This window comes from Calidris pugnax, unplaced genomic scaffold (genome assembly GCF_001431845.1).
Source record: "Calidris pugnax isolate Ruff unplaced genomic scaffold, ASM143184v1 scaffold50, whole genome shotgun sequence".
In the NCBI taxonomy this organism is placed as follows: domain Eukaryota; kingdom Metazoa; phylum Chordata; class Aves; order Charadriiformes; family Scolopacidae; genus Calidris; species Calidris pugnax.
The window spans coordinates 3,047,284-3,061,476 of NW_015090780.1; the positions used below are offsets into that span (position 1 = coordinate 3,047,284).

Genomic DNA, 14,193 nt, shown 5'->3' on the forward strand with positions numbered 1-14,193 from the left:
AAACCAAAGCACAGCTGACAGAAATCAGTCTCTCCTGACTTAAAATTATTTATTATCTGTTAAAAAAAAAAAACAACACACCAGAGATGGAGGAGGGGAAGATAACTTGCTTATTTGCTTTCATCTCTACTCAATTCGTGGGCTAACTCTGCCTCTGGTTTTTACCTGAAATTGGCTCGCCAGAACGTTCAGTGAGGAAGAACTGAGAAAAGGGGTAAACAATAAAGTAAGTTTTATATTTAAGGGCTTTGCATCTTCAAACACTGGAAAAGGTTGCTCTCTTGGTGGAGGGAAAGGTGGGTGAGAGCAGAAATGACACCCCATCTCTGTGCAACATGAAAGTGATGCCTTAGTGCCTGTCACAAATTGTAGTTTTATGGGTCACACCTGAAGACCCTTGTGTGAGACACTACAAATATAAGTCAGGCCAATTTGAAGACACACAGAGTTTAAAAAAGGAATAAGTAGGGAAACCTAAGGGATAAATAAATAAAGATGTATCAGCTGCAGAGGAGAGCCTCAGCGTACTGCCTGCCTGATAGCCAGAAAGGTTCTGGAAAGCAGCGGAAAAAAGTTTGAAGGAGAGTTAGTGCCAAGGGATTTGTAGATATCTTAGCATAAGCTTCTCTGGTATTTAAGAAGGAGAGACAGATAAGGTGCTTATTAGACTGTTTTAGATGCTGACTGATAGTCATTAGTCTCTGCTAGGATTTCCCAGCAGTGTTTTCAGCTCAAACCAGTTAGAAACTATCACCGTGTTGTATGACAGGGAGCCTAAAATGGAACAAAACTCCTGTTCTGTAGATACAAAAAAAATGCCCTGACTTCAACACCAAGCTGTAGGGTTTTGTGGGCTGGAAGTGTACTGTACCTCAGGTGGTGCTCACTGGGTGTGCAATGGGAATGGCTGTTGGGTTGAGATGGTGTCAGCCTCTTGCCAAATGTGTGAAAGAGGAATTTAATACCTGTTTCACTGCTGGATCCCCCATTGCAGGCATCCCCTGGTCACTGCGGGTGCACAATTCCTTCTTTTGCATGTTCCCTTTCCTCAGTGTGCAATTCCTGGGTTTGAGCACTCCTTAGATGCTAAATTTGTCCATTAACAACATGTTATTAGCTTTTCCCAGGGCATAAATCACAGTGCGGCTCCATCTACCAAATCATAAGGTATTTCCCCTCCACGTGCTTTTGATTTATTGTAGCGCTGTAGTTGCAGAAGAAAAAATTAAAATTCTGCTTGCCTTTCATCATGATGTGTTGTACTTTTGCACAGGAATGTGTTGGTTTTTTTTTTTTGGTGTTCCTGTGTGAAGTAAGTATTAATGCTGCCCAGTTTTACAGGTGGAGAAAGAGGCTAAATATGTTATCAGGCTAATAGTTGCTTTTACAACCAAAAGTCTTGTGTACAGAAAGCAGACTTCTAAAAGGTGTAATCAAAATACTTGAGAGAATCCTGTAAGTCTATGGAATTAATGCTAAGTATGTTTTTGTGTTTCCTCGTGTTTTCATTCCTGAATCCAAGTAAACACTGCACCTATTAGGAATCCAACTGGAATCAGTGTTATCAATACATGAGGAAAAATGTGCAGAATCAGGGTCAACCAAAGAGCCAAAACTCACATTTTCAGCTGCCTGAAAGGCTTTTTGGGGTGTCCAGGTCAGGAATGCCTGCACGGCCTCGTGGGTCTGACCATAAACCATGGGACCCCTCAGGTGCCTGCGAGATGTAGGTGCTTTTGGTTGCTAATATCACAAACACCCACAGGAGGAACAAAACCTGTAAATACGAGTTAACTCTCTGTAATAATTTACAGCAGCTTGGATCCTGGAGAGCTTTTTGAGTAGCCTAACCATTTTTTAAAGGGTGGTTTCTGGGAAGCCTCCATGCGGTGGATGAGCTGATGTGGTGAAGCATCACTGCAGCAAATGCCATCTGATTTTCTAAAACAGGTGGAGCAGAATAGGGAAAACAAAAGAAATCCCCAGTGCAATAAGCACAGGTGGGGAGTGTAGCTGATGGGGGCAGTTGGGGCTGCAGGCGAGCTCCTCTGCCGTGTTAATCCCATGACAAAGCCATACTTCTCCTCTGAGGGAAGTCACTGTGAGCAGAACAGTATTTAACACTGCTACTGTGCAGTTTTATTTTGGCGCTTGCAACCTGGCGAATACTGAATAAAACTGCGGTTCCTGTGAGGTAAGACCACCTCGTATTTTTGATATGAAAACCGGGAGCGGGCATTGTTGATCCCACAGGACTCGACCGTAGAGGAAAAGCCCTGAGGTGACCGGCGCTGCCCGCCTCCCTTTTTCCTCAGCGGCTGCAGGACCTAGAGCCGAGGGGAAGGGGACTCCGCGGGCAGCCGTGTGGGGAAGGGCTCGGTCTCCCGTGGAACCGGAGGGGGACGGGGACGAGAGACCCCGCTCCGAGGAGGCTGCCGCCGCCTCGCCCTTCCCGCCGCGCCGTGAGGGAGCGCGCGGCGCCCGGCCGAGGGGCGGAGCCAACGGCCGCCCAAAGCCTTCCGGGAGCCGTGCGCAAAGCGAGGCGCTCTAGGCTGCCGTTGGGCGCCATCTTGTTTTCTATGGTAGCGGGGGAGGAGCGCCCCCGCCCAGCGCTCCGGAGCGGTTGCGAGGAGGAAATGGCGGCTCGGCTCGGCTGAGACCCACGGCGGCCGCGGCGGCGAGATTTCCCCTACTCCCTCCCCGCGGTGAGTGAGGGAGGCAACCGGAGGAGCATCGGGACGGGAGGAGAAAGGGCCGCTGCGGCGGAGGGGTCGCGGAAAAAAAAAAACAACCCCACAAAAAAAGGGCGGCCGCCTCCTCCGGCCTGGACGTCTTTGGGCTCGACTAGAAAATGGAGGCGGGAGGGCGGCGCGGGTCAGGGCGGCCGGAGGGGCCTCGGGCGGGGCGGGAAAGAAATCGGGGGGGAGGTTTGTGTGAGGGGAAGCGGCGCGGCCTGTTTTCAGGGGACCGTCGGTGCGGCTGCAGGGCGCGGGCACGCCGGAGGCCTGGCCCGGTTCCAGAGGAGGTCGGCGACTCGATGCGGGGCCCGGAGGAAGCTAAAAGCCGCCGCCCCGTAAGCTCCTAACGCGGTTGGGCCGGAGCGGAGAGGACGCCCTCCTCCCCGGGCGGAGCGGGCTGGAAGGCGGGCTCCTCCATGTTGGGGGGGTAAAAAAAAAAGAAAAAAAAAGGACGGTTTGTGCTCTGAGGCGATCGACGTCATACCCAAGCTGACGCCGGAGAGCTTCACCGTGACGTCACGACCGACTTTAACCGCCTTTTCTCGTTGAGTTTCACCGTTGCCCCGGGTACCGGAGGAGGCCCCGAGGGGTGGCGGGGTGCGGGGAGCCGCCGGGGCCGTGCTCCTCGCCGCGGGGAACGCCAGAAATCACCCCAAAAACTCGTTCCCGGGCCGGGGAGTTGGGGGGGAAAGGCTCTTGGCGGGTGGGGGTGAGAGTTCCCTGCCCTGAGGTGACGTTTGTTTTCTCTGGGAGGTGGAGGTGATCTCCGCATCGGTGAGTTACACAACAAAAGTTGAACTTTAATCAAGTTCGGGTGATTTTTTTTCCCTTTTTTATGCAGGGGAAAAGAGGAGGGGTTGAATTTTTTAAGACAGTAGTTATTGGTGGTTGGTTTTAAATATTCAGTTAATAACTGTCAATAACCGTCCCCCACCCCTTGCACTAATGTACTTAAATACTGTCTCTTGGGGGTGATGGTAGTTTGGAGTTGCTTATTTGGCTTCCATAAAGCTATTCTTTGGTGACTAAATTTATTTTCATACAGTTAAGTAGTTTTCAGTTTATACCTCCAAGTGATAGCTACATTTTAGTAGACGGCTAAGAAAATCTTACCGGTTTAGCTTGTCATTTTTAAATTGAAAAGAACGTTACAATCTTTTCACCGTGTTACAAAATATATTCGTGTTACACTCTCCCTGCTGTTTGTACCTTCAGTAGTTCAAAATACTGTAACATGTTGTTTTTCTTGCATGGGCTTTCATGTTTTCCTTCTAGGAACATCAGGGAGACAAAAAAAATACCGTTTCTTTGTATTTAACTCAAAAGGATATATATAGCATTCATAATTTCCATGGTTTGGATTTGGGATTTTTTTTTTTTTTTTTCCCCTCGGATAATCTGTTTGGGATTTTTTTGCAAAAATAGCTCTTTTGAGTACTTAATCATCAGAGCCTTAAGTAAATTCTTTGGCAGCTGATATTCAACTATATTTTACTTTATTTTATGAGAACTTTTTCACTGTACTTAGTCTTTCTATTTTACACACTTTTCTTTTATGTGGTAATTTGAATTGGTTTAGTTTCAACAAACAAAAATTATGAGCTTTTAAAGTAATTTAATTGCTGGTCAGTGAAAAATGACCATGTGTAGTTACTGTACAAGTGTAGGATGCATATGCTGTTTTAATTGTAATAGATATTTTGGGTTCTGCTCCACTTCTATGTATGCCAGCTGCCTGTTAGCGTTCTTCGACATTTGGAACTTTCTATAGGAATAAATATAGAAGTACGCTCAAAATAGCTGTGCAGTTAGACCTTATTTTTTTTCCCTTGATAGTTCCAGAAACGTTTTGCACATAAACGTTTTTCTAATGCATTTTGGTGGAAGAATAAAGGCTCATGTTAGCCTTCAGCCTACTTTGAGACCGCATGACTCCAGTGATTTGCAAATTGAATTATTGTTGATTTCAAGGCTAGCATTTAAATACTTTCTTTTTAAAAAAAGTTTCTGTGTTTTGAGGGTTTTTAAGGGACATTTTAGTTGATTTCTATTACTGTGTAAATGAAGTTTTTGCAAACTTACGGGCACTACAAAATACTTACAGGTTTTAAAACTGCTCAAATATAAAACAATACATACGATTCACAGTGTGCTTCAGAGGGTGCTTTTCGTACAACTGAAAGATGTCTTTTGAGTTTTTAAAAAAACACCCTGAAACTTCCAAAAGCAATGCTAACAGAATTGTATGAGTCCAAAATAGTAAATAAAATTGAATAAATATTTTTCAGTGTTTAGTGGACTCATCAAAAGGCAATGTTTATTCTACTTAATCTTGTGTCACTACTGAGATTTTTCTGGCAGTAGATTGTGTTTGTTTCTGGTTTAAGATACTAATTGTCTTTATAGTTGTAATTTACAGCTGTGGGATTTTCATTCTATACAGCATGAAATTTCAGCTTTTCAACATTAAGTGGAGAGAGGAAGGGTGAGGATCATAGGGGTTAGGCTGAGAATTTATAAAATTTAACTGATTAAATGTAAGAAGAAGGGACTGTACTTGGCAAGAGCCAGATTAGATTTTTTTTGTTGACAGAACTGCTAGTGTCTGTCTGCACTAGTTTTATTCACTGCTGCACTTTTTCTGCTTGGTGTCTCTTGTAGTTATTTGTCCACTGATTTAAGGAGAGGATTTTAACATAAGTAAGATTTATCTAGTTTATGCAGGAACTGGTTGCTGCTTTGTGTTCTGTCAAGCCTGTCTCCTCACTAGGAGAATCTTTAGTCAACTGTTAGTGCTTTGAGGGCTGTACAACTATTAAGTTTTTATCTAATACAGCTTCTGAAATAAATGAACACTTCACAGTTTTTAATGGTGGTGGTCTCAATTGCATTGATAGACTTTAAAGTTAAGAAGAATCTTAAATTTCCAGGTGGTGGTGGTCTCAATTGCATTGTTTAAAGTTAAGAAGAATCTTAAATTTCCAGTTAGGGAGCTAAGACACAAAGATTAAATGTGCATTATATGTGTTCTCACAGCAAACCCTAATCAAAATTGGGAACTGAACTGTGTTTACTGCATTTTTAATAACATAATCAGTTTTCTTGTAATTACTGTGTTTCGCTAAAATCTGAAGGAGAAATTGATTTGTTTTACTTCATTTAATGAAGCCTTTTTGATGGAATAAGAATGAAAATTATAACGTGTCAGATGTTATATTTTACCTCAGTTTTTTACAAATGAAATTTAGGGGGGGAAATGTAATAACCTAGGATTGGTTTTATTCAACAGCTGTGCTGGTAGGGTCAGAAATCATAATCCTGCGGTTGTTTTGAGTCCATTTCTGTATACGCAGTTCTACAGAGGATACAGATAGTTTAATTATAAAGTAAAACTAACATTTTTTTACATATAATATTTGAGGATGTGTAACTAGTGTATGTGCTGTAATAATGCCAACTTGGCAAAAATCTCCTACAGTTTTGCTAGTTGGTGTAAACCTGTTTGGGAAGGGGGAATTTTAAGTACAGTGTAAGCATTGAAGATGATATTTGACAGTTGTAGAATTATAATCTTGTATGTTTAAAAATAAACAAGCTGTAGGATGTGGAAGGGTTAAACTGCAAGGTTCTCAGACTTAGCCCGAATAACTGTTGCTGTTCAATTAACAACCATGATAAAGAACTGACTTATCTAGTATTTCAGCAGAGGAATGCCAGATTGGGAATCACCTTTCAGAGTTTGTAATTGATATTTCTGTTGTATAAACTTAACACCACAACTTGTAAAATTGGCTTGTACCGGGGTCTTCAGAAGGTTTCTTGTACAGAGAAGGTTATGTTTGCTTTTTTAGTCTTAGCTTTTGACCACAGAAAGCTGCCTTTTCTCCCTCCTCTCCCCCCCCTTAATCTGTATAAAAAGGGAAAAATAAAAAAGCAGAGCTATCCACCCTTATACCCTTCTTGTGATTCTACTCACAACTTTTTTTAATGAGCAAAACCTATTTTCTATCTCATTTTTGCTCATACCATTCAGACCCTAAGAGCAGGAGTAAACTTGATGCAAAAAAATTGATTTTATTTGTTGTCTTTGGATAAAATTAGGGCAGACGTGGGATTAGCTTGCTCAGAAGAATGTGAATAAAAGCTTCAGAAGGTATTATAGTAGTAGTAAAAAAGCCAAATATCAGTCTGTTAATAAGCCAGTAGAGTGCATCTGCCTAGTCGTGTCAGCACACATGAAGCTCTGGACTAGGACATACCAATGGCATGTATATAGTACTTTTTTTTCCTCTTAAAATTAGTTACTGTCTCCTGAAATGCAGAAACACTACACTGAATGTGAATTCTGTTTATCAAACACAATTATGGGCCTAGTATAAGTGTTTGATGTTAAGGTTTGTCCTGTACTAAAGTCCCATCAGTGCAGCTGGGAGTTACAGGTCTGTTCCCAGCCACGAACAGACAGAGCTGGGCTGGCAAAAGCTCCAATGTGTACACAGATATCTTAGACTCTGTTTGCTAATGTAATTTTTTTGTCATTCAAGAAATCTGAGTGAACTTTCAAAGTCCTGCTTCCTGCTGAGATAAACTGCTGCCCTACTTGGAAAGGCCTGTACTAGTGTGTTGACAGAGTTTTCTTACCATGTGTGCAATTCCACTGATAACACCCTGCAGCAGCAGGATGGTGCACACCTGTAAAACCCCACCCAGCAAACAGAACTCCTCAGACAGGTAAAAGTACACTTTTGCAGGTGTAATTACACCACTATGAGGCACTTACCCCAGCACAGCTCTGTTGATTAGGGATTGTACCCCTTAACGTTCCTGACTTGTGCAATTGTGACAGCGAACGGCTGTAGTGTAGATATGATCAGAGCCTTTTCTGTTATTTAATAAAACTCTCATGTGTGCCAGATTTCTGGTGGGCCTGCAGCAAAAGTGCATCGAATGTTTCTATGAGAAATTACTATTTAGCTGAATTTAGCTGTGGGAACTTCACTCTGGTTCAAAGAAGCACTTTTTACTACTAATCCAGAATAAAATACGCTTGTAATATCTGGTGCTGTTCTGATTTTGCTGCAGTACCTAATGAAGTGCTCCATCCCTTCTTCCCTGGAACTGATTTTTTTTTTTCTCACTGTTCTGATCCTGTATGATGCAATCTGAAATAAGAAATTTTTTTAAAATGTTTTGCTTGGAGAGTTGATTTTTCTAGTCTGAAAGACATCAAAATAAACCTTGGTGTGTGTATTTTGTTTTGCATAAACCAGGGAGGTGCTTTATGCATTTTTCCTTGGGGTAGCTGTGTCAGGCTGGGGAGTGGCTCGGTGTCTCTGTGCATTAGAGCCTGCAGTGTGTGCACAGCACTGTGAATCCCTGCATACCCATTAAATCCAGTGCTTCCAGGAGGTCCTGCATTCTCTGCGGATGTGCAGGATCACTCTCCTGGGTGTGTGCAGTTTCCTGGGCATGGGAGGCACTGGCCTCCTCACGAGGCTTACACCAGGTAAGTGAGTAGCCCCACAGAAACTGTGGAGAGATGATGGGGTGTGTTGATATCAGACATACAGTAGAGAGGATTTACAATAATGGGTCACTAAAGAAGTTTTAATTTGTAAACATTCATTTCTTTATTATTACAAGCACAGAGACCAAGTGAATGTATTTCTTGCTTCTAAGAGAAGCTATTCCTTTTACTTCTTGGAATGAATATATTTGTTTACTTTTTAAAAGAATTAAGCTGTCAGGTTGGTTTGCTATAAAGTTTATTGTCAATTTGGAATAGATCTTCACTACCTTTTTCAAGTGGAAGAAAGTGAACTTGTGACATTTATAAATGTATTTAGTCTCATTTTTCACGAGAGAAAAATCTGGAAGAAAATTGAACACTTGTTTCTGCATCTTTGGAAATTAAAAAAACGTACTTAATGGCTGCATCTTGGTAGTATTTGGATGCATTCAAGGTCAGAAAGTTTGCAAACCACAAAACTTCATTTAAATTATTTTTCTGTTTCTTCAGGCGTGTCTGATGGTAGAAATGTGGTAGTGACAGACACTACTGAATTATTTCTGATACCATATTGTGGCACCTCAAGGTCATACAGTACCTTCAATGGTTCTGTGATAAAGTCTTAAGCAAGATTGAGGAAGCGGCTTTAAACAGAGATGAAGAAGCCTCTGAATTAATTCTCTGCCCTGAAAAATTAATAATTTGTTGTGTTATGCGCATCTGGAGTTGAAATAGTTTTGTGATACTAAAAGTTACCTTAAAACTCTAGATCTTGGTGATACTTTGTCCTGATTTGGCGCTATGGTACTGCTTATATTTGCCTATAATTATTACTGTTTTATGCAGTATTTAACGAGAGTACACATTTCTTAAATTAGGATGGGCTATTTCTGAGGAACATGGCTGTTGAATTGGCTGAAATGACATAGCTGAAATGAATTACATATTACTGAATTTACACTGAAAATTTCAAAGCTTGGCAATGTGTTAATTTTTCAAATGGGAATAATGTATTTATTCTGGAATAGGAAGGAATTAACTACCACTTTGAAATTGTTAGTATTGTGCGTAAATGAGGTGGTAGGTTTGTTTATAGTCTTGGAATTAATTTAGTGTTTATAGCCAGCAAAGCATTTACAGATAAGTGTTACATTTTTTTGTAGCATTTTTTGTTTTATTCTACTGGGTCTAACTATAAACAGTGAAATACTTTGCTTTTATGCAAGTTTTATTTTGACATGGTTTTTCAAATGTAAACTTATCCCTGGCATAAAATCTTTGTATATGCCAGGGATATCTGGACTTTTGACCTTGAACTGCAGCTTGTCTGGAACAGTGAAATAGCGAGAGAGTAGATTATTTGGGCGGTGGGGAAAGGAGTTCAGGATTGTGTCATTTTTCTTGCGTCTCCCCATATCCAGACTTGAGCCTCACCTGCTGCCCCTCTCTTCCATTCTCGCTGCTTCTCTCATCACAACATTCCCATTTCACAACTTCTTGCAAGGTGTTTTCCTTCTGGGAATGAAGGAACTGGATTGTACCTTGGAAGTGGATTGTACCTTTTGTCTGTGTTTCAGTGGGACTGCTCGTTTCTGTACAAAATTGGGTTTGCCCTCCTGCCTGCCTTTGGGCTGCTTTTGTAATCCTTGTTGGTGCAAGAGATGAATTTTGCTGCTCAGTAGAAACAGCACAGGTTTCCCAGGTGTCGTCTTTGACAAATAGGGATGCAAAGTAATTTTCAATGGGATCAGTCTTCTGGGTGGCACTGGCATCAGCTAAGCAATACCACTGTTTCTTTCATTTCTATCAGAAGTCGTGTCCTTATATAAGATCTCAGACAATTTTTTTCCCTCATGATGTTAATACATCTGCTTATTAGGAATTTTTTACACTTAAAGGAGGGATAGGCCAAGCCCAGTGCCTCTTTTACAGGGAATAAAATGAGTAAACAGTCTCAGCTGTGATTGGAATCACATCATTCTGGAAAGGATGTTTTCTGTCCTCTTCATAACATCCTGCAATTTCTTTGATACTTAAGAAGCCTATTCTGGATATTTGGTTCTAGCCAAACAGCTTGCATGTCAAGCCTTCTAATTCTGAAAAAACTCACAGAAAAATATAACTAAATGCCAGTTACAAGTTATTCTGATTGAAGCTACTGTCTTAAATACTGGCAAAGGATCTGTGTCTGGATGTGGAGATGAAACCGGTCACTGATGAATGATACCTGCTTTTAAAAGCGAGAGGGTGTAAGATTCTTATGTTTCAGTTTCTTTGCAGATGCAAATGCTTGTCTTTTCACTAATCCTAGTTTTCAGGAAGTTGCTGAATCTTATATTGGCCATTGTGGTTGTTTGAGATTTCTGTCCTGTCCTTGGGCCCTCGCCATTGAGTTTCCAGTGTGTGTTCCATGAACTGGAACTTCAATGTGAAGACTTAAAAAAACAAAAACAGAAAAACCCAAACCAAAACAAAAAAACCACCACAACAAAAAAAAACCCCAAACAAACAAAAAAAACCCAAACAAAACACCAAAACCAAACACCAAAACACAGAAAACCAAACCCCCCAAAACTCAAAAATATTTGTTAAGTAACAGGTCACACTGAAATAATTCCTGCAGGTACTAGGGTTTGTCACAAGTCTTAAATACGAGGTGAACCCCCTTTCCTGGGTGCTTGTGTAGGGGTGAGTATGTGTGTGATCTTCAAAATTGAAGACACCTTCTGTAGAGTTCTTAGGCTGAGTAGGAAATAAGAGAACTAATAGGTGCCAGATACTAATCATTTGGACGAAGGTATTCACGGAATGTGCTTGTAAATATTGCAGATTGGCTGAGTATTGAAGAGTGCTGTCATCCAAGAACGTGGAATAAGGGGCAGCATATTGTGTCATCCAGATGTTGACACTGAGGATTAACAATAAGGAGACAATAAAGATCACTAGTCTTTGACATAGATTCCTCAAAAAAACCTAAGTAAAATAGCTTGTAAGCTGAAAAGATGAAACTGAAGAATTTACCTTGAATTCTGACTTAATTTTGGTTGTTTTTTTTTTTTTTTTTTTTTTTCTTTTGGTTGTTTTTATTTCATGTTAAAGATTTTATTACTAAGCTGTCTTTCAGGATCATTTTTTTAGAGTGAAGTTTTCCCAGCTAACTGAGGCAGGGAGTTCTTAATACAGTTAAAATGATAAGTTCTAGAAAAGACAAAATTTTTGCAGTCTGTGGACACACTGAATGTTTTGTTACCTCTTCAGGGACATGAGAAGGACAAAAAGTGGAGATGCTGATGTGAATGTATATTTGTTGGCAATTTGTTGAATTGGCCTTTGTCTAAAAATGCAAACACAAAAAGACAGGGTAATGTTGGTGTTCTTTACAAGCTTTGCTCTGTCATCAGATTATATTGAGGAATCTTTAAAATGGCCTAATGAAGTCAGGATCTCCTGAGATAAAGGAGGAATTAAGTTACATCTTTTGGTTGTTTTTATTTCATGTTAAAGATTTTATTACTAAGCTGTCTTTCAGGATCATTTTTTTAGAGTGAAGTTTTCCCAGCTAACTGAGGCAGGGAGTTCTTAATACAGTTAAAATGATAAGTTCTAGAAAAGACAAAATTTTTGCAGTCTGTGGACACACTGAATGTTTTGTTACCTCTTCAGGGACATGAGAAGGACAAAAAGTGGAGATCCTGATGTGAATGTATATTTGTTGGCAATTTGTTGAATTGGCCTTTGTCTAAAAATGCAAACACAAAAAGACAGGGTAATGTTGGTGTTCTTTACAAGCTTTGCTCTGTCATCAGATTATATTGAGGAATCTTTAAAATGGCCTAATGAAGTCAGGATCAGCAGGTCCAGGTGTACCAGTGTTACTGGTACAGGTCATCCATTTCTCTCCTTCCTTTTGGTCTGAGACTTGTCAACTGTTGGGTTACAAAGATGGCAGTAGATCACAGTACACTTTTTATTTACAGAAAATTGAGTGAGTTTACTAGTTTTCCCTCTTTTTTTTTTTTTTTTTTACCTTTTTATTTACAGAAAATGGAGTGAGATTACTAGCTTTCCCTTGTTTGTTTTGTTTTTTTTTTTTTTTTTTTTTTTTAACTGATTAATAAGATACGTTGGAGGATGGATTTGCAATATATTGCATTTGTGAACAGGCGGTGAATTTGTGAATCCTGCAGTAGCAGCAGGATTTGCAATATGGGAATATCTTTTCTCTCTCGTTATATTGGCTGCCGATACTGCTCTGGAGTTTCTCCAAGCCCTGTGTGCTGGAAGACACAGGTTTGCAGCATTTAGAGAATCCGCAGGGATGCTGGATGTGAGTGGTGGCTTCTGGAGTCTGACAGAGCAGGCAGGCCCCTGGTTTTGGGCTTGTCACTGCTTGAGTGTAGTTGACCAAATTGAAATTAAAAATATTAAGCTTTTTCTAGGATAGGATATTTCTGTGCTTCGATTGCTTCTGGAATTTAGGTCTGGGATGAAATCAAATGCCTAACTTTTTTCTGGGGAAACTGGAACATTTTACCTGCAAACTAATGGGGGGGAAAAAACCTGAATAAATGTTTTCTTGGCTGAATATTCTTTCTCAAGATACTATGCATCAGCTTTATGTTCCACTTGTAGACAAGTGACTGTCTGTCTCACTGCATTGCTCACGTTATTACAGTTTGCAAGCTTAAATTGGAGTCTTGACAGAGGGGGGTGGCTGAGATGTGAGGAGCACTTGCTGCCTGGACGGTGCCATGGACATGTTAATGAGCAAGCAGCCAGGGGCTGCACCGGGGTCTTGTTCCCCATCCCTGTTCCTGCATGTCTTTGCAGTAGTTCTGATGTTCATTTTATTTATCCTTTTGGATCCCTTTTTGGTGGGTTCATTTTCTGCTGGACTCCCAAGCTGGGTGTTTCCTAAGTATCAGAGGGATGTGGGTGGATGTGGTGTAGCCCAAATAACTGAGCACAGAAGGGAGCAAGTACCAGCCCAATTTGGGTTAGGATTGTACTTTGTAGTCAATACACACGTATTTTTAATAAGCACTGTGAATCCTTTGTTCAAGGAGGACTTGCTCTGTATGTTGTGTGACCGTTTAAACCAACCTGGGGTTTGTATTGCCAAAGCTTACTTCATCTGTGAAGGGGGAGAGATTTTTCCTTTAAGAAACTCTTGATTTGCGTTTCTACCTTTATTTTTAGTCAGTCTTAAAAGCTTACACGTTTTCACGGTGGAGATTGCTTATTGCACAAGTTGTTAACCTGTGCAAAACCAGAGGACATTATCAATAAACAAGAGTATATATTTTTATTATTAACATTATTTTGCCTTTCTGTCCCTCAAATTTTTCAAGGCATATAATATCCTTTCTAAAGGAGGTGTGGCAGAAAGGCAGGGTGGTGCTGATGGGAATTGTCTATTAGGGGAAGTACGATAATTTTCAGTTTCCATCTAGAATTTTCAGTTTCAGAGATGTGAATAATGTACTGAATTAGGAGGAATGAGATTAATTGATCACAAATGTTCAGTTCATTTAAAACAAGATAAGCAGTTTGTGGCTTCATATTACCTTTCTGTATCTCAGCTCCAGTTGAGCAGGGAACTTGAGAATAAACAGCAAAATATACAATTGTACTGAATTGGGAAGAGAAATAGATATTTGAAGACTACAGAGATGCCTTTTGTTGTAGTAAATATTTGTGCAGGCAGTTAGTAGAACATTTGTTTAGAAGAGCCAGCTTGCTAGGTTTAAAAGTGTGATTGTGAATTAAGGCTTTGTGCTCTTATGTTTTGATAATCTTTGATTTTTCAGTTTCTCTTAGGCATTTAAGTTTAATATAATGTATTAAGATGCAGTCTGCAAAAGCAGATTAATGTAAAATAAGTTTGAAACTTACCCTGTTTTCTTGAAAAGTAATTCAGACCAAAAGCGGGGGGGGGGGGGGGGG

The 14,193-nt window shown here is 40.6% G+C and overlaps 1 protein-coding gene across 4 annotated transcripts in view; it reads left to right on the forward strand.

The window, feature by feature from the left end:
- The window catches only part of DIDO1 (death inducer-obliterator 1), a 58,034-nt gene that overhangs the window by 3,152 nt on the left and 40,689 nt on the right, over positions 1-14,193 (forward strand). Inside the window, exon 1 of one of the 4 annotated variants that reach the window (XM_014955939.1) lies at positions 2,583-2,705. The exons of 2 other annotated variants lie outside the window; for them this stretch is intronic. The gene's annotated coding sequence lies outside the window, so the exon portion shown is untranslated. Of the gene's footprint in view, positions 1-2,582; positions 2,706-2,929; positions 3,513-14,193 lie in introns of those variants that run through there. One more of the 4 variants, XM_014955956.1, reaches the window with a different exon arrangement.